Genomic DNA, 27593 nt, shown 5'->3' with positions numbered 1-27593 from the left:
CTCTCCTTATATATGTGTACTCCACGAAGAAGTAGCATACGAATTGCATTAAGTATTTGGCTTTACAGACAAATGGGGTTTCTGAGAGTTTAAATTGGTAACATTTAAAGACTCCTCTTCCTTATTTCTTCCTCCTAATACACGACAGATTATGACTGTCTTCACCCCCATTCTGACAGTCAGTTTGAGAAAATAAAAGCTCTCTCTAACAAGTCATTACATATTTTGGCGTCAAGAATATTCTCTTCCTTGAGGAAGACTAATCCTGTGAAATCCTCCTGTTCCACTGGGGCCCTTCTCCCAGTGATCCTCTGGGATAATACCGCCCCCAGGGTGGCCTCCCTGGCCACCTGGGAGGATATTTTAGTGAGGGTTTGTGAGGACTCTGCAAGATTCATCACATGAGGAGGTAGGCTTTTAGTTTGCTTTTGAACACATCTGGGTGGACTGTTTCTCAGATGTCCTGGGGAAGAGAATTCCATCCAAGCGTAGCAAGAAAAGAGGGAAAGCAAAAGGAAGCAAAGGGTGGGCGTGGAGCCACAAGGGTAGTCAAAGATGCAGAACAGAGGCAGATTGTAGAGGATGATAGATACAGTGGTGACTTACCGTGAATAGATATGTGAACCAGGAGAAGAAATTAAAATTTGGTCCCGTTTATTCATCAGCAGACATACAGCCTGGTGGCGGCAACAAGGAAGTAGGTGTGAAGTGTAGGAGGTCAAGGAGTGTCCGGGTAACAAAGTTAATGACCTTGCCGAGTGGACCAGAAGCGTAGTTGGGGAGACACAAAAGGATTCTGGCACAGTTGTCCACTTTAGAGACCGTAAGAGTGGTTAAGCAATGCTTGGCGGGGTTGAAAGGAAGAAGGTACCCAATTTTCCTAAATTTTTGGAAGTTGAGGCATGCTGCTGTTCCAGGTTTGGAGCTGAAAGAAGTTGTGAAAAGGGTCATAGATGACGCAGATGTTTCTAACTGAGGAAGTGTAGGTATCAGGTGTGCACTGGATAGACAGAGGAAGAGATATAAGAGAGTGTTTAGCAGGGAAGAAGATCACCTCTGTGTTGGTAGAGTTTAACATCAAAGAGTGCAAAGCCATCCAATATATAATGGCATAGAGACAGTTGACAATTTTGATAGAGACCAGAGGAGAGTGCAGGAAAAGAGAAGAAGGTTTGGGTGTCGTCCGCGAAGAGTTGGTACGAGAACCCAAAGGAGGAGATAAGTGCCCCAAGAGATGAGGTGTAGAGTGTAATGAGGAGCGGACCCAAGAAAATGCCTTGTGGAACACCAACAGTTAGAGGAGTGAGTTGAGAGGAGTTGTTGCTCCAGGACACAGAATTGGTGAGGTACAGGATAGGGTTCAATCCAGGCAAGAGCTTGATCACAAATCCCAAGAAGAAAAAGAATTAAGGAGATCATGCTTGACGACTGTTTAGTTTAGTTTAGTTTCTTTATTTGTACCGCGCGCCGAACCCTGGAGTAACCGGGCGCCGGAGACTTAGATACAGTTACAACATGGCAAGACTTAGATACAGTTACAACATGGCAAGAATATACAGTACAGACTGTGAAATATCAACAATAAGTGTGGTAGACCAGGTTACAAGCTGGTCGACAAGGAAATGCGGATAGGAAGTACATTAAGCAGAGTTTTTGTTGGAAAGCCATGTTTTAGTTTTGGCTCTAAAAGTCCAAAAGGAGGGTTCTGTTCTAAGGTTCAGTGGCATAGCGTTCCATAGTTTGGCAGCTAGGACCGGGAAGCTGGCGCCACCAGCTTTTTTTAGGGAGAATTTGGGAATGGAAAGGCAATGTGAGTATGGTGTTCTAGTTGGTCTAGTTGATGTGTGATTGTGGAACTTGTCTGCTAGGTATTTGGGTGCATCATTGGAGCGGCATTTATGGACAATGACGAGGGATCTGAGAGTGATTCTGTCTCGAACAGGGAGCCAGTGTGCATCTTGCCTGATGCTGGAGATATGGGCGTGTCGTGGGATACTGAGGGCGGCTCTGAGGGCATTATTTTGAAGCATCTGTAGTTTGTTCAGGTTGCTTTCTGATGTGCCGAGAAAGAGTGTATTGCAGTAGTCAATTTTTGAAAGCACTAGCGCTCTGGCTAGAGTAATGCAGCTGGAGGCAGAAAGGAAAGGTTTGCAGGTGTTGATAAGCTTATTTGTGTAAACTGTGGATGAGGCTGTGGCATTTACCTGTCTTTTGAGCGAGAGAGTAGAGTCTAGATAAACCCCAAGGGTTTTAATTTCTTTGGCAACTGTGATTAGGTTACCGTCTATGTTGATGGACGCGTAACGGGGGTCTAGTTTGTTTAGCCGTGGTTGGGAGCCGACAAGAAGGAGCTCAGTTTTCTCATCGTTGAGGCATAGACCGTGCTCTGCCATCCAGGCTTGGATCTCCAAATATAGATTGTTGATTCTGGTGGGGTCCTCGTCGTAGAACCTTGATAGGGTGATGAGAACCTGGGTATCGTCAACATAGTTTGTGTATGTGGCACCCAGGTTGTCTAGGCGGTCAAACAATAGCTTAGTGAAGATATTGTATAGGGTCGGCGAGACGCACAAGCCTTGAGGGACGCCGCATGTGATAGGGACTGGGAGTGCTGAGGCGCCCGGGGAGAAGACCCGGATGGTTCGGTTAGCTAGGAAGGACTGGATCCAGGCAGTTGCCTGGCTAGAGAAGGCCGCTGAGGTCATCAGATGTTCCGTGAGGATCTGATGGTCGACGAGGTAGAAGGCTGCTGATAGATCTAGCAGCAAGAGAATGGCTAGGTTACCCTTGTCCTTTGCCTCGTCCATCTGGATTTTTAGGTCCAGTAGGGCTGACTCTGTTATGTGCCTTGGCCTGAAGCCGGATTGTCTGAGACCCAGGAGGTTGTTGTCCTCCAGGTGCTTCTGTATTTTCAGGTAGGCCACTCTGTCTAAGATCTTTAGGATGTAAGGAACGGTGGTGATTGGCCTGTAGTTGGTTGGGTTATTGGGGTCTAGATTATGTTTTTTTAGTAGTGGCATGACCCAAGCCTCCTTGAGGGTGCTAGGCACTTAGCTTGATTTGAAGGATGCGTTGATAAGGGCTGTTATGAAGGGGGCCAGAATGTTGGCGCCTTCCACGATGATGGGAGCTGGGCATGAGTCCCCTTGGCGTCTAGAGGGTTTGAGGCCCTTAATGATGCTTTCTACTTCTTTAGTGGATACTGGTGAGAAGGAGAAGGGGGGCAGGTAGGTGTTTTGGGAGTAGTGGATGGTGGATGGTTTGTTTTTTTGGCTAGGTTAAGCTTTTTCTGTTCGATTTTGGATTGTAACATGGTGATTTTCTCTGCTAGAGCTTTTTGAATCCTCTCACACCAGTCTGCATCTTTCACGCAGGTTTCTGCCAGTGGGGGGGGGGGGGGTTCGAGTTCCCTGAGGATATTGAAAAGCTCTTTTGTTTTGGATTTGGCGCTCTCAATTCTGTTGTCATATGTCTCTTTTTTGGCCTTGAGGATGGCAGTTTTGTAGGTGGTGGCTGCTATTGAGAGTTGTGTTTTGTTGAAGAGGTTGGGCGTTTTTTTTCCAGGTGGCTTCTGCGGCTCATTTGGAGTTTCGGAGGATTTTTAGCTCTGGTGTGAACCATTTATTCATGTGGGCTGCTGGTTTGGCTTTGGTGAGTTTGAGTAGAGCAATGGTGTCTACTGCTGATTCTAGCGTTTTGTTGTATAGGTCAGCAAGTTTCTCCGCATCTAGGTTAACATAGTTTGTGGGGGTAAGGATGTTGTCTATAAGTGGGCTGAGGTTTTGTAAGGTAATGTTGCGGTTATTTCTGGTGAGGGCTTGAGGGATGATGGGGGTTGGAGCGCTTGGTTGTGATTTCCCTTGGATGGAGAAGGAGATGGCGTGGTGGTCAGACCATGCAGTTTGTTCGTTTTTTGTGATGGCCGTAGAGCAGTTGAGAGCCGCTAGCCAGTCCAAGATCTTACCTTTGTTGTGGGTGGGGTCTGTGATTCTGAGCTTGAACCCTAGTTGGGAGATGGTGCTTTCCAGGGAGAGCGTATTGGCATTGTTTGGGTCACCGAGACCGAGGTTGAGGTCGCCAAGGAGGATAATTTGAGATCCTGTTTTGGTGTTGGTGGTCAAGAGGTCAGATATCTCTTCCTCAAATGTGGTGATGGTGCCTGGGGGTCTGTAGAGGAGGTGTAATAGTACAGTTTGTGTACCTGAGAGTTGGAGCTTGGCTGACAGAAGTTCTGCAGACCGGAAGCTAGGCGGTGGGGTTAATCTGAGGCCAAGGGATGTTTTGGCGATGAAGGCTACTCCTCCTCCTTTACCTATGTCCCGGTCTTTCCTTAGTATTGAATAACCTTCAGGGATGGCGAGGGATAGCGCTGGGCCTGCTGCTTGGTGCAGCCAGGTTTCAGTGATCGCCAGGAAGTGCAGGTTGTTGGCAGAGATGAAGTCTGCGATATCTAGCGCATGGACAACCAGGGAGCGGGCATTGATGAGGGCGCCCTTGATCAGCGGCTGTTCAGTTGTGCTCAAGGGGGCTGTTTGGGTGATGTTCAAAATTTGAGCGGTGTTAGCTTGATTGTGGGTGGGAAGAGGGGAGTGTCTTTTGGCTAGTGTCGTGGGGGTTATGAACCGAGAGCCGAGTCTCAGGTTTCTGTCTTTCAATGTGCATGGGTTCCAGGGAGTGGGCGGAGCAGCAAATTGGCGGATCCATTCTATGGGGCTGAGGGTGCCGTTAGGCTGGTCAATATGTTGGGCCTCGAAACAACCCATAGTCGAGGTGTATGAGGGATGTTGGGTTGGGTGTGAATGTGGTCGAGGTTTGTGGCGGGTGGCGTTGTTGTGGTGGAGCAAGGCGAGTGTAGCCGTTAAGGTGAGAGTGGCTAAGTAGAGGTTTGCCATGGGTGGTCAGTGTGAGGCCTGGATGTGGTAGGGTGAGGTTGACTAGATGGCAGTAGAGTAGATTGCGGTGGATCGAGAGCCGACTAGGTTGGGAGGGGCAGGAAGGCAAGTAGTCAGACTCAGAGTAAAGGTGCGATGGGCAGGCACAGTGACACAAACTAAGGCGCAATGTCTAGCAGGTAGGCACATTCAGAAGTGAGGCGCAGTGGTCAGCAGACTAAGGCACAATGGCTCGCAAGTAGACTGCCCTTAAATGCACCTAGTATTAACTGTTCCAAAACACACTGAAATGCATGTGTGCCAGAGGGCACCTAGAATTAACTGTCCCAAAACACACTAAAAAGCATATGTGCCAGAGGGCACCTAGAATTGACTGTCCCAGATCACATTAGAATGCATATGTGCCAGAGGCACTTAGAATTGACATGTAGTATACATGCAGTGGTACAGGTATAGTTTATATGAAATTCACCAGAGCGATCAAAATAGGGCATGTTGTGGGCAGATCTGCATATAGTTCACTGTAATGGTTAGGAGAAGGGCGGATTTAGGACAGTAGCTATAGATATATATATATATATAGCTATACTCAATAGCTACAGAGCTGTGCGGCTTGGCCACTGCAGGTATAGTATAGAGCTAGAAAACATTACAGTTGGACATCCTGCTAATAGCCGTATGTTAATTAGATTTGCATGTTAGGTCTAGGCAGACAATTATTCGGGCTAGACATCAGAGGTTATACACAAAGCATATTCAGTAAGCAAAGTATTCAGTTAGTAGTACCTTTCTACATGGGGAATTGCAACGTGAATATAATAACATCGGTAGTCAAAGATCATAACAATGCAGGTAGGAGTATGCTTCCAATACGCCGTGTGGGTACAGTGGTCGTGCTTGAAATGCATAGGTTCATTGATAGTGGGTAAAGTTTAGTGTTATGCGGAAAGTCAGCGGTCAGCAGAGATGCGGTTTGGTGTGTGGTAGTCACTGTGTGTGGGCAGCTGATAAACAGTTGATATACACAATACGCTTCGCGCTGCATGGGCGTTGCCTTATGCATTTGAATGGATTTGCTTCGGGGGCACTGGTAGGTGACAAACCCAATTAGCGAGGCATGCTTACAGTGCAGTGCTTACCAGGTGCTTTTCGCTGGAGTGTCAGATCGCTGCGTGCAGGGGTTCTGGATTGGGCTCTGGACTGTCTCTGGGCAGGCTCAGGGCAGGTAAGAGCCTAGCAAAATGTGAGCCTTACAAAAAGGTGGGCCGGCTTACGCCTGCCGGTCGTGGATAGGCCGTGATAAAGCGGTGTGCACCCAATCCGGTGCTTGGTTTACACATTCAGGAAGTCTTGTGCCTTCTGAATTACGGATGGCATCGGGGCGGCCATCTTGGATTGGTCGGAGCCTCGTGGAGTGCAATGGGCGAAATGCACACAGGGCTTCGTCTGCAAGCAGGCTAGAAGAAATTCAAGTGCTGATAAATGCTACGGATCGTAGCGATCGCGGAGGGGCAACGCAGGCTTACATTTGGAATGTGATGGGCATCATCCAGATGGTGTCAGCGTGGGTTGGGGAAGCCAGCTGGCTTACCTCATCGCTGTCAGGTTCCAGGGCGACGCTGCTCCGGATAGTGGAGGGCTCCTGCTCCACTTTGACTGTGTCAAAGGCAGCAGACAGGTCAAGGAGAATAAGGATAGATGATAGGTTGGAGTGCTTAGAAGAGGCGATGAAGTTGGACACATACACAAGAGCAGTTTCTGTGGAGTGACAGGAGCACAAGCATGCTTGTAGGGGGTATTAAAGGGTGTGTATGTCTAAGTTCACTTATTAGATTCTAAACATCCCTTCTAACGCACTGACTCCTTGGAGCCTCCAGTTTATGTTGTCCCGTCACACTGTCATCCATGTTTACTTGTTATGTACCCTGACGCCTGCGGGCCTGGCACTATATAAATATATAAAAAATCAATAAAAATAAAGACAGTTGCTCACAACCCTTTCAAGCACTTTAGAGTAATGCGGCAGAGTAGACACAGGGCCAAAGTCAGCCAGTAGGTTTGGGTCAGCCCCTTGCTTTTTAATAGACGGATGACCGTGGCTGTTTTTAAAACACAAGGAACACAAGCAGAGTCAAAGGACAGGTTTTAAAGAGTTCAGTTAGGTGAGAGGCCACTGAAGGGGCTGTAGGCTTGACTAGCTGAGGAGTAAGAGGGTCTGATGAGGAACAAAAAGGGTCAGCCTTCATCAGTAGAGAGTACTTTGTCAGTATTAGTGTGAATCAATTGGGAGATGGAGGCATAGGATGATGGTAGAGTAGTCAGAGTATACAATGTAGGAGGAGGGGCTGTGAGGAAGGGCAGGAGAGAGTCTCCAATTATGTACACCTCTGCAGTGAAGTATTCAGATAGGTCATTAGCTGTGGGTGTCACGTTGATAGTCAGACTTAGGAGTGAGTTTAGGGTGCTCTGTGGCCAACAAGGATGGTTGGAGTTTTAGCTTTATCAAGAGTGGACTTGAGAGTATTCAGGGCATAGAGGTAGAGTTGCAGGTCCTCCTGTCAGTGGGTACACCTCCATTTGCGCAGCAGCCGAAGCAGGTCTATTCAGAGAGAGCAGATGAATCAGACTTTGGGGTGAAAGTAAGCAGTGGGAAGCGAGAGGATAGCGAGTCATGTGGTAGGGATTAGAAGATGGAGCAGGCAGTTAGTAGAAGAGGCATCAAGTGTGAAGGCAGAGAGAACTGTAGATCAGAGAGAAGGGGAGGACTGGCAGAAGGATTACATTTCCTTTTAGTAATAGTAAAGCAAGTGGTGAGGAAACGTCAGAGGCTGGAAAGGAGATGGTGGTGGTGGACACAATTGAGTGGCCAGATGTGGATGGTGAGACAGTAGTATTAGTTGCTGAGAGAGAAGTGGAGATGAATAAGATATCCAAGGAGTTACCCCTTTGTGGGTAGGTAGGTAGGCTATTGATAAGAGTGGAGAGGGTAGTCACTAAAAAAAAGACTGAAGTTTATATTTCTGAGAAGTGGTTGGAGAGCAAAGGTTAACTATAGGTTATTTACCCATACACATGCAAGAAGCATAAACCCTATTAGTACAGCTTTGCCTGAAGTGATTGGAAACATACAGTATTTTGTTAATGTGTGGGGTGGTAGCCCAGGGTTGCAGGTGTAGAATGTTTATTGTGCTTTAAAAGGAATGTTGTTTCAAGAAAGCGCTCTTTGCAACCACAATAATTGGAGGACAACAGCAAAACTAAGACCCCCACCACTAAAAGTCCACATTTATGTATTCTCACGTTTACCCTAACAAACACTGGCAGAGTGCTTAACAACATGCTGCCATCTAGAAAATTCCACTAAGCGATTTTTGTGAAAATTCCACTAAGTGGGATTGTTGCGATGGAACTGTCTAATAAAACGCAGAGCATGATGTGTTCACTGTTCGGTCTTGAGGTCCGTAACCTTTCCAGTCAATTAGGTAATACAATTTTGATCGAACCACCATGGAGTCCAGGATGGATTTGACTTCATATTCTGGTTCTCCATCTATTACTTTGGGCTCTGGCAGAGAACTAAGCTGTGTATTGGATTTCATTGAGAGAGGCATGAAATACAGGGTGGATTTTCATGTGAGATTGTAACTCCAATTTCATGGCGAAAGGATTGATTATGGACTTTATAGTATAGGGGCTCAGGTATTTTGGGTGGAAAGCTCTTTGACCCTTCAGGGGAATATATTTGGATGCTAAGCACACCTTTTCTCCAATCTGGTAGGCGGGAGCTTCCTTCCGATGTTGATCAGCAAACAGTTTTTGTCTTTCCTTAGCCTTGGTCAGATGCTCTGTCGCCTCCAACAGAACCTGAGTGATGGTTTTATGCAAGTTTTTTTATGGCTGGCATTTCCAGGGTATCGGATGGATCAAATACTGATGTCCTCGGATGTGTTCCGTGCAGAGTGTAGAATGGAGTTTGCTCTGTGCTTGTGTGAACTGAGTTGTTGTATGCATACTCAGCTATCCAGAGTATATTTTTCCAAGAATCCTTGGTCTGTTGCAACATACACCTGCGATATTGCTCTAAAGTTTGGTTGGTTCATTCAGTTTGCCCATCAGTTTGAGGGTGATGGCTTGTGGACAACCGGAGATCGATTTTGGCAATCGTACAACACTTTCTCCAAAAGGCAGAAACAAATTGAGTTCCGCAATCAGATACTAATATTGATGGAAATCCATGCAATCGAACAATTTGCTCTAGGGACACAGAAGAGAGAGTTGACGCTGTTGGGAGTCCCTTCAGAGGGATGAAATGGGCCATTTTGTAGAATAAATCCACAATGACTAATATGGTGTTGTATCCATTGCAGGGTGGAAGATCCGTGATGAAGTCCATCGACAGGGTATGCCAAGGTGCTTGCGGTACTGTTAGGGCATGTAGTAAACCAGCGGGGTTCTGTTTCTGAGACTTGTGCTGTGCACAGGCACCGCAGGTTTCAATAAATTGGGCAATGTCTTTTCGCCAGGTTGGCCACCAATAGTTTTGTTTTACCTTAGCCTGAGTTTTGGCTATTCCTGGGTGTCCTTCCACTAATGAATCGTGGTAATTTGTGATGATTAGCTTTTGCAGTTCTTGGTCTTGGACATTTAATGGTCCTTGGAAATACGGTAGATTTGTATTTGATGGTATACTGGTCACCTTTTAACAGCCATTCCTGTTGTGTTGATTGTTCCATCAGGGATTGCAAACTGGTTCTTTGGTCATCCACACACATGGTGGCAGCTATTCCGGTTTGAATCCTTTCCTCAGGAATTATGGCCACGGTTTGGATGCTGTAAAAGCCTCTTTTTCTTCACTCATGCGCGATAGAGCGCCTGCTTTCTCATTGCGTACTCCAGGTCTATAAGTGATAATAAAATCGTATTCCGTGTAAAAGAGAGCCCAACGAAGTTGACGCGAGGATTGTGCTTTGGCGGTTTTCAAGTATTGCAAGTTACGGTGGTCCGTGATGACAGTGACCATTTGTCTCGCCCCAAGAAGGTAATGTCTCCAGGCCTTGAATGCTTCTTTAATCGCCAGTAATTCCTTATCTGTGATTGCGTGGTTCAACTCGGGGGCTGATAAATTTGCGGGACCAGAATGCGACGGGGTGAAGTTCTCCTGTTTCAGGGTCTCGTTGTGACAATACTGCTCGCATTGCTATTTTTGAAGCATCTGTCTCAACTATTTAAGGTAGGTCTAGTCGTGGGTGTCGAAGGACTGATGCTGTAGCGAATGCTAGTTTCAACTTCTGGAAGGCTTCTTCAGCTTCTGTCGACCAATGGAACTTTTGATTTTTCTTTAACAAGAAGGTAATTGGATGTACAATTTGTGAAAACCCAGGTATAAACCGGCGGCAAAAGTTGGCGAATCCAAGCACGCATTGCACTCCTTTCGTGGATGTTGGTGAGGGCCATTGGAGGATTGCATCCACCTTTCGTGTATCCATATGTATGCCTTGTGGTGTGAGCATGAAACCGAGAAACTCGACTTCGTGCGGAAGGCCGTTTTCCACTGGTGTCCCTCTTTTACTCTTACAAGATGGTATGCTCCTCTTAAATCCAGTATTGGGTAGATTTGCTCCAGGAGCTCTAGTATAAGTGGTAAAGGATATCGATTTTTCTACTGTGATCTGATTGATGGCTCTATAGCCGATGCAAGTTCTTAAGTCCCCCTCCTTTTTAGGCATGAAGAAGAAGGGCAAGGATGCAGGTGACTTGGACGGGCGAATGAAACCGTTTGCCAGGTACTGATCCAGGTAACTTCTAAGATGCTGATTTTCCTGTTCTGTCAGAGCGTAAATTCATCTGCAAGGGATCTGGGCTTCGGGTACAAGATCTATTTGACAATTGTTGGGTCTGTGCGGGGGCAGAACGTTGGCTTGCTCTTTTTTGAAGACGTCCTGGTAATCTTGGTATTCAAGTGGAAAGGAGCTGATGAGGCTCAACACGATTCCTTTCTTCGGTTCAGATTGGTGTCATCTTTTTTGTAACATGTGTCGGCACAATCATGAGGAAATGTCAGAACTCGTTTTCACCAGTCGATCCTTGGATTGTGGGTCGCCAGCCAGGGCATTCCCGATATAATCTGGAACTGAGGAGCACTGATGAGATCGAAAGTAATGTCCTCTTGATGCCCGTCCTGACACAGAAGCTTGACTTTCTCGGTGTATTGTGTCACCAGACCGGATGATAGCTGAGAACCATCCACAGCATTGACATTTTCTGATTTCTGCTTCTGTCGGGGAGGAAGGCCTATTCGGAGAGCCAAATCTTGGTCAATGTAGTTACCCACAGTTCCACAATCATTATATGCCTCCAAGGCATGTATTTTTGATGGTTGCTTGTGATTCACCAAAAGCACTGGATGGACTAGATGTGAGGTCTGTACGGGTTCCTTTCTCATGATCGACAAGCAGACCCCTACACTTGCCGGGCATTGGCGTTTCCCGAGTTCTGGTCTTCTTCTTCGTCAGTTTTATCTGTTGCCCCAACTGTTTTCTTGGCTGGTTTTACCGGGAAGTCACGGAGGAAGTGACCTGCTTGTCCACAATATAAGCAAAGCTGTTGTTGTCTTCTTTTTTCACTTTCTGCTTTGGTAAGGGGACTTCGTAATCCACCAATTTGCATTGGCTCAGACTGTTCATGTGGTTTAGTCTGATTCTCACAAGGTCGTACGCAAACAGACCATCCCTCTGATCTAGCTCGATCCATTTTCCGATTCTGCAACCTATGATCGAGTTGCACCGTCAGATCTATGTAGTCCGCACACCTCTCAGGGGGATTCACCACTTGCGCCAACACATCCTTAAGTTCTCCACGTTAAAGAGTGTAGACCTCTTCTCTTCTGGCCATTTGGTCTGGGCTATGAGACAATTGAAGGTTGCAACATAGGTTAATAGATCTTGACTCCCTTGTCTGAGTGACAACAACTCGTTGTCCAGAGCATAGACTTGAGTATGACGGGCAAACAATTTCTCGATCTCATGTTGGAAATTCCCAAAGTTCCGGAGTAAAGGGTCATCTTGATTTACCAGTCCGCTGCACTACCTCCTAAACATGAGAGTACAAACGCCACTTTGGCTTGGTCATTAGGAAAGGCTCCTGGTCTGCACAAGAAATGAATGTGACATAGGTTCATAAATACAGCGAACTTGTTTGGGTCACTGATGAATCGTTCAGGAGAGGCTAGAGGCACTGCTCCTGGAAGAACAACCTGAACCGGTGGAAGAATGAGAAGAAGGGGTCACTCCAGGCAGTGGAACCTGTCCTGCTTGTGCTTGTAGCATTTGTCTTGCCAATTCGTCAGTTCCTCCGTAATGCATTGGTTTCCTGTCTTGAAGCATGTACTTCAGCCCGTAATTCCCCTAGTAAGAGGGCTAACTGATCTGTTTCTGAAGTTTCCATAACGGCCAGGCAGAGAGTATTAGAGGCTTCGCGTTCTTTTATGCTCACCTGGTCTCTGCGGAGGCGTTGGGGCACGGTTGCAGCCCTCCCTGAACTTGAATCACCGCCTTCAGGCCTCTCCCTCAGTAGAAAAGCTGTGAGCGGTGGTACATGGTGATACTGCTCCTGCGTGGAGTGCACCCATCTGTGATTGTTGTACCTCTCGAACCCTTCACCCCAAAGACAGTTTATGTGAAGATGCGACGGCCCATAAAGCTCACCTGTGAATTATGGAAGATAAGCTCTCTGTCCTGCTAATTCTGGCCGGGGCGCGTCAAATGGGATCTAGTTCTTTCACTGATCCCTGATAAGGATTAGTCCAGTCCAGCTGCGACTATGCTTCTCCATATGATTGGTAAGTCTTTCTTGAGCTCTTGTGATGCTGTTCGTTCTGTTTAATGTCTTTATATGTTGCTCCTATTTATACCGGCAATAATGTCTCTCTTCTGTTTTCTTCCCTTAGATGGAAATGCAGCCTCAATGAAGCTGTGAGACGCGAGACGCGGCCGAATGGAAGATGGATGCTACCGCAATGTTCGACAGCAGGTAAGTGATGGTTTAAGGAAAAGCTCGAAGTATGGCGAAGCGCAACCTTAAACTGACTGTTTTTTGGAAGTCTAACCTTGTCTTCTGTTTTTCATTGCAGGCGCTGCTGTCAACGATGGAGCTTGTCGTGTTGCGGTGCCAAGATGAAGATTTCTGCATTCCGGAAAATGTAAAGATGAATACTTGGTTTGCTGAAGAGTTGTAAAGGTAAGAACAGCTTCCCCCAGTTGGTAAGATGCTGGCAGGAAGCAGGATGTCCAGGAAGCAGGATCTTCAAAGGTAAGTCTGACCTCAGGCGACAGTGAGCGTTACTCTGCTTGCAAGTGCAGAATAACGCAAAGTGTCTGTCTTGAGGATTGGGGCAGCTTACATAGCTGAGATTGTGGGCACGCCCATTAGGGCCGGCTTACCAACCGCACCCTGCCACTCCTAGAGAGTGAGCACGTGCAAAAGCAATCCATTAGCAGCCACACCCAAGAATACACTTGGGTCTGCTTAATGGATGGAATGTTCAAGGTTAATGCATCCTGCTTAATGGATGGAATGTTCAAGGTTAATGCATCTGAAGTGATATGTCCATAATAAAAGCTTTTTGGTGTTAAATGGATGGTCTGTTAAATGGATTGTTTACTTTTGTTCATGAGCCTTGCACCAAAGGCACCAGGACAGTGATCACCCAGGTCTCCTGTGCATGCGACCCCTGCATGCCTGTTCCCCTGACTTCATGACCATGACACTTTGCCACCAAAACTCAGGACACCCTAAACACCATTGCTACCCACCCTCCCAACCCATCCCACGCCCCCTAGCCTCCCTTGGACACTCACTCTTCTCCTTCTCCCTGTCACATTTGAAGAAGTTGCCAGAGTTGTTCGCACCATGAAGGTCTCTTCTAAACAGGTTTCCCCTTGCTCATCCAGGTCCATGAAGGATAACATTGGCTCTCTTGCCCCCGCACTCGCCGATTTCTGCAATCACTCTTTTGACACTGAACTTTTCCCTCCTCCCATAAGCACTCCCTTGTGCACCCACTCCCGAAAAAAACCTTCAGCAGACCCTACCTGCCCTGCCAACTACCTTCCTATTTCCATCACCCCCTTCCTGGGGAAGCTGCTGGAGAAGTTTGGATTGCCCCAACTCAACTCACACACCAAACGTGTTGATTGTCTCCACGATCATCCATCTGGATTCTGAGCATGCCGAGGCATGTAAACTTCTCTTCTGAACACCCGTGAAGAACTGCTCACATCTCTGGACTCCAACTCCACTGCTGTCCTCATACTTCTCGATCTCTCCTCTGCCTTTGATACAGTCAATCATTCCATCCTCATACTAAAGCTCCACAATACCCTTGGTATCTTGAAACAGGCACTGGACTGGCTGACATCCTTCCTTACAGTCCGCTCTTCCAAAGTCTTCCTAGGCATCTTCTCCTCTTGTACTTCCTTCTCCACCTGTGGTGTCCCCCAGGGTTCTATCATCTCCCCTTGGTTCTTTAACATCTACCTTGCTTTGCTTGCATGTTTCATCTCCTCCTTCTCCTCCAGCTTCCAGTGTTATGCAGACGACACACAGCTCGTTTTCAAACTTCCTGCTGACCCTCTTGCACCCTCCATCACCCGTGACTGCCTATCTGCCATCCAGTCCTGCTGCACCTGCAACAAGCTCTACCTCAACACCTGAAAAACGGAGATCCTTCCCATCGGGACCCCTGCTCCCTCCTTACATTCTCTCTGGCATTCCTCCTTGGGTTCTCCCCCTGCTTCTTGTTCTAAAGCCAGAAACCTTGGCGTCATCTTCGACTCCTCTCTCTCCTTCTACCTTCACACTCAGGACATGAAGTGCCACTTTCAGCTATTCCTTCTCAAAGGATTCCTCCCTTTTCCACCTTTCGCCCAGAGGCTCAATGGTACCCGAGCCCTGGTTCTCTCCAGGGTTGACTATTGCAATAGCCTCCTCCTGAATCTACCTTCTTCCACTCTTCAAAACACTCCGCAAACACTCCAGCTAATCCAGAATAGGGCAGCAAGACTTATCCTTGGCCTTAAGCCCAGGGACTGCATCTCTCCTGCCCTAAAAAGCCCTTATTGGCTCCCAGTTGCTGCACAGATTAAATTAAAATCCCTCTGCAACATCCACAAGGCTTTCTGGGCCCTGGGACCACACTATCTTCAACTTTATTTTACTAAATACTCTCCCTCTAGATAAATACATTCCTCTGGTACACACTTTTTGTGTGCAAAGCGTTTTTCTAAACAGAAGGTAGGTGGTCAATCGCTTTGCTGAGCTGGCTCCCTCCTATGGAACAGCCTCCACCTGCAGCTGCCACTTGAGCTGGATGTTCTTAAATTCCGGAAGCTCCTCAAGACTTTCCTCTTTACCTCCACCTTCCCTTCTTCTCTTCTCTGCTAATCCGACAGTTGCGGTGATTGGTGTCCGGGGCCCTTATGCATCCTCGGGCCCCTGACCTCCCACACCCAATCAACCTAGCTTCTGTCTACCTTCAACACTTGCCTTGGCACACCCTCAACCCTGGAGGTTCACACTTACTTCCAACGTGGCCCCTGGCCGAGTAGCACTTCAACAACCCTTGAACTTCATCTGTGGCTCACCCATGAGCCCGGACTCCCCAGCACTTACGCCCTCTTCCCTCTTCCCTGCTGAACTTGCACGTTCTGAATGCTCACAAGGGCTAGTAGTTTCGTCCCTCCTTCCTTTTCCCTCCACTGCCCTCGTTAAATATTGAGTTTCGTAAAGTGTATTGCGCTCCCTTGTTGCCTCCAATCGCCCTGTGGGTGCTTTGAAATGGTATTTTACTTGCTGTATAAGTGCCTAATAAGCAACCAATAAATAAATAAACAATAAATAAATTCATATCATCCAAATGAGTGGATAAATTCATCAGCAGGAGCATGTTCTCTTCCACTGCATTGCGTGTGTATATAATCTTTTGAGACACAACCCGAAATGTGGCTACTTCACTTGAGCCTTCAGGGAACATTTCTCTGGATTCAGAGGTCTTGGGAGGTTCTGCATAAAAGCTCTAGAGCCGTTTTATTTGACTTTTTTTAGGCAGCTGTTGGTTTTTTGCTTTTTTTTTGGTTTACGATCGTGATGCTCAAGTTTCCAAAGAAATAACTTTCTACTTTCTGTCCTTGGCATATTTGAGTATGAATTTGTTGGTACTGCATCTGTCTTTTCGGTTTTAATGTCGGACTCCGACTTAACCGGTATAAGTTGGTGTTGAGCAGATTCCACCATCGTTAGATCTCGTCTTTTCCCCTTCCAGTTATCCTCCGAACATCTCGATGGGACGAGCTCACAGGATGTACTGGGGCCCTTAGTCGAGCAGTCTCCCCTTATATCCACTGGAGGCGGAATATTAGTGGGGGCAATGTACGAGGGCCCTTGGTCACTGGCTCCGATCACCTCTCACTCATGAAATCTCTTTTGATGTCTTGACCATTTCAATATTTCCAAAATTGAAGTCATTATTAGAGTATTTTTATCCACTGCCTCACCTCTAGCAAGGTCGAAGTGCCTAGCTTGCCATTGGGCAGATAATTCTGCTTCCTTATCAAGCGTTTACTGCACTGAACCTGAGAAGGATTCAAGAAAGATGAGCTTGCTGTGATTCATCGCTAACAGAGTAGCCTGGTCCTTAATTGTTTCACTCAGTCTCATACAGTTTTATAAAGGGATTGATTGATACATTCAAAGCAGCCATCATCAAGTTCTGGAGTTGGATGTGGTCTATTCCTTCAGATAGCAAAGCTTGGTGTGAGTTGGCCAGTTCATTCCTCATAAAGGTTAAACTCGCTCAAGATTCAAAGGAGACTGAGGATGCTCATGGGGCAAACTTGAATTTGGTGAATCTTGAGGTCGGGTCCTTTTTAAGATATCCTTTGGAATCGTCTTTATGTTGCTAACGTCACCTCCATATTGCCTCCAGGCAAGACATTTGGTGGTTTGTTCCTTAGCGTTTATGGTTTAGTGGTAGACCGCCACTTAGCAGATTGACTTGAGGTAGCAATTCATTCCATTCACTTTAACATTAGGGGTCAGGGAACCTGATTGCCCACTTAGCATAGAGGTTGCCATTTCCTCTCATAGCTTCCCCTGCCCTCTGGTGCACGGACCGTTCGGTAGCATACTGCTTCACTACTTCACCACTCGTACGAACTCGAGGAGGCACTTCAGATAAATTGAAGTAAACATGCTATACAGGCAGAGGGCAGTACTTTAGTCGCACAGTAGCCGTGTTCTTACTTTCAGGCCAAAATCCGATTGTGCAAGAGCTGCAGACCAGAGCTGAAAACCAGAAACCTCACCAGAGAAGTTTTTTCCCTGCTTCCAGCCTGCACAGCTGCGCGGCATGCTCTGCGCTGCCTCCCAGTAGACGCAGGAAAAACACTCCCCTTCCAGTGATAGAAAGCAGGACTCTCTCCTCAAAATAACTACACAGCACAGCTGCACAGCGCCCCCTACAGCCTATTGTAACACCTTCCCTTTTTCCCCCATGGAGAGTAGTAAACATCTTTTGTTACATCCTGAAGGCAAACTCTCAAAATCTAAATGGCCTTGTAAATTTACAAAACCCTTTTTCCAGCTCCACCTACTTTTCTTCCAAACCTAGTTAGCCTTTAAAACCTTCGTACAGTGTTTTCAGGAAGCGACTACTATTTCCACAACATTGGGATGAGGAAGAGGAGTGCAGTAATGCAGAGCACAGGAATCCACGAGCACAGGCAGTGCTCTAGTGGCATCAAGCGCACACCTGTGTCAGGGACATTTAAATCACAGAAGCAAGAAATACAAGCAGGCTGCTGGCTGGAGGGAGTTGCTCATCTCCGTGCGAAGGGACATCTGGAAGGAAGTTGGTGGAGCTCACCGGCTCAGGAACCTTAAGAGAGAAGACTGCTGGAAGCGGATGACATGGAGAGAATGCCAGAAGCCAGTGGAGAGCTCCTGGGTGCTCGCCGGCATTGGAGCACAGCGATTTGCTCACCGGGATTCCCATGCGTCGCAGACAAGCACAGTGGAAGCATGAAAACAGTGGAGAAACTGTTGCGAAGCAGAAAGCAGCAGGAGACCAATGGTGGACCACAGAAGAAATGAGACGCCACCAAGAACCAGTCAGTCCACAAAGTGACTGAGAGAAACGGGGTGTATTAGCAGCCGCACCAAGCTTAAATTACTCATAGCAAAACCAATAGAGGAAAGGAATGGTTTCGAAAAAACTGGAGAAAGACTGAGAGAGACTTTCAAGTCTATCAATGCATGCTGCAAGCATATAAGAGACAAAGTGACCATATATAAAGAAACCAAGTATATTAGCCAAGGAGGCCGAAAAGCAGAACCATCAAAGGTGGCAGAGAGGCAGGAGTTCACATATGAAAAGCCCTGGCAGGAGAGTATACCATACTGTTGCAAAGATGCAAAAGAAATCCTCACAGGGAAATACACTAGGAGAGTTGGAAGTGAATAAGGCTGTGTTTGTTTAAGAGACTTGGAAACAAAATCCTTGGCAGGAGAGTACACTAGGTATCCTAACCATACATAAAAAGACAACGGGTTTGAAGATAAATGTTGCTGTTGACCCATGGGAACGTCAAGAACTGTTCTTCTCAACCGGGAAAGGCAGTCTGACCAATCACTATTGCATTCCGAGGGCCTAGAAAAGAAGAGATCCATTGAGTTGCCCAGGAGAGCCACCAACTACAGTGCAGATCAACAAGATCAAAAGCAGAGGACAGATCCAGCAGAATCAATACTACTGGTTGCCCACGATCAATACTATGTAGGTGGTTTTGGTGCCATGCCCCATTCTGAACCCTGACTGCTGGGCCAGGAGAATGTCATTCTCCTGGACAAAATTCTGAAATTGGGTATAGGCCACTTTATCCAACGTTTTTATAAGAAAGGGAACGTTTGTAATAGGGCGATAGTTATTCACAAGGAAGGGAACGAGATTCTCCTTTTTTAAAAGAGGGGTGACCCAGGCCTCTTTCAGAAATAATGTAACAGACCCCTCGGCAAAGGAGAGGTTAATAAATGTTGTAACCCGGGGGGGGGTTGGGGCAGAGTACATCATACATTTAATGAGGAGGCTAGAGGGGCAAACATGGCCCTGGCAGAATGTGGGATTCATCCTGGGAATCATTTGCCAGATGGTGGCTTCAGAGCAGGGAACGAAGGAGAATAAAGAAGAAGGAGGTGTGGGAAGATCCCCTTCCTTACTGCCCATATTAAAAGTAGCCCGGCCATAGCAAGCATCCCTGCTAGACTGAATACTGGTTTGATGCGTATTAACCTTGTTGATAAGAGTCATTAATGGTTTGACACCAGCTTTTGTCTGTCACTGGGGCCTGCACAGATCCAGGCTTACCCTTGAATTCACTTAGAATTGCAAAGAATTCCTTAGAGCTGGATTTTGCATTCAGAATCCTGTCATTATACAAGGAGGATTTAGCCGTGATAATGGCGTCCTTGTATTGTTTGACCCAGAGTTTATAGTTGGCCAGAGTCGTTGCTAAAGGGTTATTTCACCAGCAATGTTCAGTGGTCCGTTTCTTGAGCCTGAGTTGCATTATGTTATCATTAAACCAGCCTTCGTGATTGGATTCACTTTTAATGGACCAATCCTTTAGGGGAGCTAACTGATCAGTAACTGCCTCAAGGATATTTGTAATGTGACGAGATAGCTCATCAGCATTTCCAAAGTCCTCCAAAACACCAAGCTTGTCGCCAAGTAGGAGAGAGAACCTCTCGGGAGTTAAGGGCTTCTGGATACGCATACGCACGACAGATCGAGTATTAGTATCAAGTCTAGTGGGGGGGTGGCGCTGGAAGAATAATGTCGAATGACAACAGGGAGGGGTCAGACCAAATGTAGGGAGAGATAATCAGATTAGTGAGCACGAGATGATGAACCAGAAGCCAATCACGGGCATGCCCAGCAATATGAGTGGGCGTGGGGGAGGACACCATTGGGAGAAACCCATACTATCAATAATGCACATTAATGAGACGGTGGCAGCGTCGGGAGGGCATCAAACCAGTAATTAAAATCCCCCAACACCAGGGAGTAGCTGTTGGGAACAGCAAGAAGTGCTTCTGACGGTGTAGCTTCATCAAGCCAGGACTCAGTAGTAGCAAGTAAGTCGGGACTGGTGGACAGCAAAAGATCTGCAATCTCCACACTGTGACGACGCTGAGAACGGGTATTGAGAAGTGCAGCTTGAAGGAGAGGGGCACCTCTAGCAGGGGCTGTAAGTGGGATAGTGGAGGGAGGGGCTTGAGAGAGCACATCCACCTTGGCATCGAGGGGGTAGCAGGGTTCTACCTGTTCAATACCCAAAATGTATAAAGGGTTCATGACAGTAGCCAGCATGGGGTGGTTAGTAGGATAGAGCTAAGCTGTGACAGAGGCCTCAGGGTTGACATCAGAGTGTGAGCTTACGGTGCAACCGTCAGGTCTGGTGGAATTAGAGAGCTGGGATGCATGTAAATTGAAGGCCTGTTATCATATATTGTGCTGCAAGTCCGGCTTGTCTATTCTTCTGAATATTCCTGACTAAATCTGCATGAGACATTAAAGAGGTGGGAGAAAATGTAAGCCCTACGGAATCTACCTTGGGTAGAGGAAGCATCCAGGGAGAAAGGAAGTGAGTCCGATGCACCCGAAACACACCGGACACAAACTGAAACTGACCGGACAGTCACGCCTGGAGGCGGGCTCAATACTACGAAGGACTACAATAATGCTGGGAGATGAGGTCCCAAATCAGCGTGCAGCGAGGAAACGCTGTTTCAAATCACTCAGGATCTAAAATAGGGTGAAGTCATATGCTAAAATGCAATAAATAAAAACAGGATAAATGGAGGCAAAAGTGGCAAAATAAAATATATAAAACCAATCACAGATTCTAGTGCTAAAACGCGGGATAAAACGATAAGGAAACTGCTATTTAGATAAAATACACAGAAGGAAACAAAGTATCACGGAGCGCACATCATGCAGATTTGAACACCAGCAACTCCTTCTCTTTACCCCACCTGCTCCGTCACGACCAGCTCCCTCATAGTACTCCACATTTCCCCCCTCCACTGACCCTATTACCACCTCATCTTTAACCCACCTCCTGTCACGACCAGCTCCCTCCATGTTCACCTCTTTCCGACTCCTCCACTGAACCCATTACGACCATCTCTTTACCCCACCTCCTCCTTCACAACCTACTTTCTCTCCATGTTCATGACAATAGTGTTTAAAAAGTGGACAATAACATTAATTCCAGCATAAACTGCAAACTGCAAACGAGGTGGTCACCCCATTAATTAAAACAAATGAATCACCTCTGTTCCAGGAAGCAGTTTACACAAAAAGTGAAGCCAGAAAAAAAGAGATTTAACACAAATGGAGTTACTACCAACAATTTACATTTAATATTAACACAGTGACATATTGGCGGAAGTTCAATATTAATTTCATTCAGTGTATGAATCCCGGTGGGAGACTTTTACATTAGACATGTCTGTTTATCCAAGATCAGCTTTATTTTGTAAACATTTATGTCCACTATTCCTTCTTGGAATTTAGAGAACAGCTAGGATACCATTACACGCGCAACTCTTTCAATTCAGACAGAAAGGTACCATTTTATTTCCAAATGTGCATGAGTTTTATTGTCTCACAACACAGCAAACATTTCTATTCCATTTGCCCTTTGTTCTCTATTCACAAAATGCCACTTTTCTAAAATACATGTCAACATAATTTAATGGAACACTTGACATCTTCTCCGGGCCCTTTACACCAAACCAATTTCTTATAAGATAGTGCTTTAATAGTGGGCATGCACCCTCTGTTGTGCAATTACACCTCCATATTTCGATCCCAGGCTAGGCAACCATCTACTAATCCTAAATGCTCCAATAGAGATAGGCAATAGTGTAATACAGTACAGAAATCCAGAGGAGAAAAGGAAACTAGTTCTGTAGAACATGCTACAAAAAGTGGAAACGCTGCAGCATTCAGCGAGGATGCACTCCTGGTGATGAATGCATTTCTTGGAAACTGATTTCTGGAGTAATATTGAAGATAAGTACAAAAATGAGAAAGATGAGAAAACTGGCTACCCCACTCTATGTCCAACCAGTACTGGCAAAATGATCTACAGATTTATTGTGATCATGGCTTTCACCTTCAAATTTAGTGAGCCAAATTAGTACAAGGCATATCTCGTATTTTGTGCAAAGGACAAGGAACCATTCAACTACCCCACGGTTCACTTTCAAGCGACAAAATAATGTTAGAGATCTAGTAGTGCACTCGTACCCCAGAAAAGAGACAATATCCCCCCAGACCACCTTGTGGAAATTACCACCAGTGTAGGGTCATTATAAATGCGGTAAATGCGTTGCCTGCGCATCTACAACTAATTTAAAGGAAATTAACCTCAATGGAAACAACTGGGTATTCCGCACCTTCACCAACTGTGGATCATCTTGGGTCATTTACGGAATTAAATGCCCATGTAATTTGATCTACATTGGCAAAACTAAAAGATGTATCAGACAACGTATTTGCGAACACAAATCTTGTCTGAAGAACAAAGTGCCAACAAACCGTTAGTTGCACATTATGAAACAAAAAAAACACAAACATACCGACAACTTATGGTTTGTGTTACAAACAATCCTGGCAACTGAAAGAGGAGGCAATAGGGAAATGTTATTGAGCCTGGGTGAACAAAGGTGGATATATTCCCTTAACACAGCAAATACAGGTCTGAACTCAGCGATAGAGTGGAACTCTCTTATCACCTTGAGATAATCCAGTTTAGAACTGACGATAAAGATTGCCCTAGATGATGGAGAGAATATGCGGGGTCCCCCGATTCTGTCCGGGTGTGCCTACATTAGACTGGGCTTTTTGTAGGGATATGTCTGTTCTTTTCCTTTTTCCTTTGTCTAGAACGTAGGACCAATGTGCATACATAGCTAGGATGTATCTTCCCTATTTTTCCAGGATTCCAACATGGGGGCTCCACTCCTCACAGTTTGTTTTGCTTTTATCTTTTGCTTTTATTTCTGAAAAGCACTCTGTGAGAAATGGAAGGCACAGTTGTCAATATGCATTTTGCTGCACACTGAATACTATCATCTATAGCACTGTGTGTACCCGTCACATAGTATGTCTGGGGCTCCTTTTTTCCACGGCTCCGAGCAAGATAATACAACGTTGTTACTTTAAAAGCCCTGAGGGGCTACGGTCACGTCAATGTCACGTGAACGCGTTAGCCAATTATCAAACAAGAAGGTATTTGCACACACAATTCGAACACGACAGCTTGGACGCGTTCGCGAAGCCTTGCCGGACCTATACGAAAGTATTAAGGTAAGCCCGACTTCTAAGAGTTCTTTCAAGCCTGCGAGACTGCCTACTGACGTTCTGAATTATGCATGGCTGAGTATAAAAGCAATGCTGCGTTCGCCATTTAATTGTGGTGTATGGGGAAAATTCCCAGTCGGTTTTGAAAAGAGTCAGGCGGTTTGTGTGGGGACCATAGTGGTTTTGCAGATTATGGAGAGGAAACTGACCAAATCTGCGCAATACCCACCCTCATCCCCTTTGTTATGTTTCCATAGGTAGTCGAGCGAAACGCACGGATTGTTTTGACGCGTTCGCATTGATGGCTGTTCCAAATTGTGGAGCTGCGTAGTACTTTGAAGTGCTGCCCGCGCAGCGAATAGAACAGATTTGGTGGCGTGTCCGTTATAACCAGCGGAAATAAAGTAAGCTAATGATTGACTATGATTGTGTATATAGTCTGACTCTTAGCTGTTGAATATGCTAGAAACGGGGCTAGAAACGGGGCTAATGAACTTTGGAAAAAAGGAAAAAAGTTCAAGAGAATTGTTAAAAAAAAATTGTTAAAAGTATTGAACAAATCAAGTAATACAGAATAACTAACCTATGGATGTAATGCAGAGAAAGTATGGGATATACACTAATGGTTGTCATTTTGAATAAGTATTACACCATGAGCATGCTGAGAGTGCTGTGTACTGGATTAAGATTAATCAAATGAACATGTACTAAAATAATACTGGGCTTTCTAATGCCAAATAGGTTTCCCACACAGCCAAGAAATAACCTAAAATAAACTAGAGTTGATCTGTGAAATTGGGGAAGTAGGAACTAAGACCTGCCATGACTAGGTTTCTCCTAGAAAAAAGCTCAAGTCCAACCAGGATGTAAGTAAAGGCGAGTGTGATCGATAGATATAAAATTATTGTGAACAATTTAAGTAATTGCAAGAGATTATGAGAATACGATGCATTGAATTAGATTAAAGAACAAAGAAAACTTGTGCGTTTGGAATGGAACCATTGTTTTACTATGTGATTAATGTATAAATGTATGTTTGTTTTTAGATTATCCTGTTACTGGGGATTTGAAATAGAGGTGTCCACCAACTGAAAAGAAATTGTCTGTCCTGAAAAAGGTCCCAAAATGTATTGGTTGTAGAGACACTAGGGATAGTGTTTTCATCTCCAAAAATGGCCGAAAGATGTCGACACTTAACAATAGACTAGCTAAAGAATGTAGTCTTGTATCTATAAACTACTGAAGCGTTCAGAGTGTTTTTTTACTAAAACAACAAACCCCATATGAAGCATTCTGTTTTTTAAGAAGCGAGTGAGAAGAATATGTTGATGCACCACGATTAATGTGTGTTCTATTTGATCCGTTCTCTCTCTTTTTAACTTTTCTAAAGTGGTCTTAACACTGAATAAATTGATATGGATATATTGAAAAATTGCTATGTTTAGTGTGTATTAATTGAGTTGAAAGGTTCCTTGTCCTTTGTACAAAATACGATATATGTCTTGTACTAATTTGGCTCACTAAATTTGAAGGTGAAAGCCATGATTACAATAAATCTGTAGATCATTTTGCCAGTACTGGTTGGCCATAGAGTGGGGTAGCCAGTTTTCTCATTTTTGTACTTTTCTGATAGTGTGTCTCCCGTTCCGAGATACTGGCCCCCCGAAAACAAAAATTGAGGGAGACTACCTCTGTAGAGATAACTGGTATAGGACAGCCCTTTGGCTGGAAGGTAAAAATTGGTTTAAACTTATTTTGAGCCTGGTATCTGTAGAATACCGATAAACCGATAAATACCTGCACAGACTAATGACCTTGAACTCTTGTTCCAAAAAAAGAAGAAATTAATCAGGACAGAATCACATGGACAGATGATGCTGGCCTATTTAAAGGCAGGCACCATACCGGAAGGGTTACAAATTAAAAATGTACCATGTATTTTCATGGATAACCCTAAGTTTAAAGGGAGTTTCAGTGCTGTGGGAAATAAATGTTCGAGAGACTTTTTGATTTTGATGATAGATACTGCCGCAGAAGAGTCTAGTAAACAAAAGATTGAGATTGAAACCCTAGAAACTAAACTAAAAGGAGACCAACTCATCAAAGCTATTAAAGAGAAACTAGAGAAAATGGAGGAAGAAGTGGTAAGATTTAAAAAGTTTACGTTGGATAAAAAGATATGGAAGTATAAAAAAGACATAGAAACATATAAGGAGACCAATACCTACCCCTATCTTGTTGAATCCTACTATGAAGATCAGAATAAACTAGTGAGAAATAAAGGAAAAAATACTAATCGTTAGAGGAACAAATTCATAACCTTTTCCAACACCTCGAACACTACTAGTAGCGATTCTGATAGTACAAATTCGGGAGGCAACAGCAATCCCAACAACCAGCCCCATTTTCAGAGAGGTCGTGGGAGGAAACCCCGCAACTGGCAGCAGGGGCTCCCCAGAATGCAAACCCGCAACTGGAGAGGCCCCTCGATGACATGGTAATCCCAGTCTTTAATTTATCAAATCATCAACTAACCAAGTCTGAAATGCAAGCCCTTAAAAAGGGCTTACGTTTTGTGCCCACGGCCAAAGCAAAGGATTTTGAAACTCAAATAGAATTACAGAAATTCTTTCGAGTTATTAGACTCCAATACTTTTTCAAAAATTCACCTACATCGAATAAAAAACAGAGTATAACGGGTCTCAAACTACCCTCAATTTTTACTCCCCTTAGTAGCATGGTATCTCCAGCTATATTGGCTTTCGAAAATAAAATAATTGAAGAAAGTAAAAAATTAATATCTTCTAACAATCGACATAAGGACAGCATGAGTCGAGAAGAAAGAAAAGACCTATTATCATTACAAACGAATCAGACTTTCCACATCAAACCAGCGGACAAGGGTGGAGGGATTGTCCTATGGGATAAACTACTCTATGACAGAGAGATCGAAATACATCTCCAGAATCCCCTTTTCTATCATAAGCTTGATCGAGATCCCACAATTCGCCTTAAAGATGAAATCAAAAGTTTGATGGACCATGCAATGTTAGAAGGATGGATAGAAAAAGATGAACACGCTTTTCTGGTCAAAGAAAATCCGGGTTACCAGACATTTGGTCGAAAAAAATTGGCCGACCAGACAAATGGTCGAACCAATTTGGTCGAAAACCAAATGGTCGAATTTTGTTTTTTTTTTTTATTTTCACTCCTTTTATTTTTTTTGGGGGGGGCCCCCCCCAACCCCCTTTTCTTTCTAAAAAACCCTTTTTTTAAAAAACGAAAACCCGAAAAATAAATATATAATTAAAAAAAATTTTCGACCATTTGGTTTTCGACCAAATTGCGTCGACCAAATGTCATTCGACCAGTTTTAATTCGACCAAATGACTGGACACCGAAAATCCGACCATTCCAGCATTTTACCTTTTGCCAAAAGTGCATAAAAATGCAGTGACACCTCCGGGCAGACCTATTGTGTCTGCCATAAACTCAGTTTTGGAACCTCTTTCAATGTACTCAGACTGTTTTTTGAGACCGTTTGTAAGAATTATGAAGTCTTTTGTAAAAGACACTACAAGCATGGTTAACATCATCAATGACCTACCATGTCAGAAAGATAGTTTATTCGTAACACTGGATGTAACGGCTTTATATACAAGCATACCCCAAGGTGAGTGTCTGAAAATTATGGAAGGGGTTCTAAATAGAAGAACATCGACCCTTGATTCGGTCCCCACTCTGTTCATTTTGGAGTGCATTCGCTTGGCACTCACAGAAAATGTCTTCCTCTGCGACGGAGTTTTCTTTCGACAAATCCATGGAACAAGCATGGGGGCAACCTTTGCCCCAGACCTGGCAAATCTATACATGGATTATCACGAAACCACGTCTATATACCATGGCAATAATCCATTTAAAGAACAGATGGGACATTGGTATAGATATATAGACAATGTTTTTATGATTTGGAAGAGTGATGTAGCTATGTTAGAATATTTCCTGGTGTGGCTCAATAACCAGAGCACGTACATAAAATTTACCATGACATGGAATCCATCGTCTATTGCTTTCCTCGACCTACTGATTCTAAAAACCGAACATGGTCATCTGTCGACCACGTTGTTTAGAAAGCCTACAGACAAGAACACCCTTCTGCAATTTGACAGTTTCCACCCATTTGCCCTACGCAAAAACCTTCCCATCGGGCAATTTTTGCGTATCAGGAGAAACTGTTCAAACATAGTCGATTATGTAAAGGAAGGAAAGGACCTAAA

The 27593-nt window shown here is 45.0% G+C and overlaps 1 long non-coding RNA gene across 2 annotated transcripts in view; it reads right to left on the bottom strand.

Annotated features, from left to right (window-relative positions):
- Nucleotides 1-27593, bottom strand: part of LOC138498522 (uncharacterized) — a 129917-nt gene that overhangs the window by 85343 nt on the left and 16981 nt on the right. The gene's annotated exons all lie outside the window — the stretch shown is intronic.

This window comes from Ambystoma mexicanum, chromosome 5q, assembly GCF_040938575.1.
Source record: "Ambystoma mexicanum isolate Mex_15411 chromosome 5q, UKY_AmexF1_1, whole genome shotgun sequence".
Taxonomy (NCBI): Eukaryota; Metazoa; Chordata; class Amphibia; order Caudata; family Ambystomatidae; genus Ambystoma; species Ambystoma mexicanum.
The sequence above is the reverse complement of the archived record's forward strand: the minus strand, read 5'-3'. Positions and strand labels throughout refer to the sequence as shown.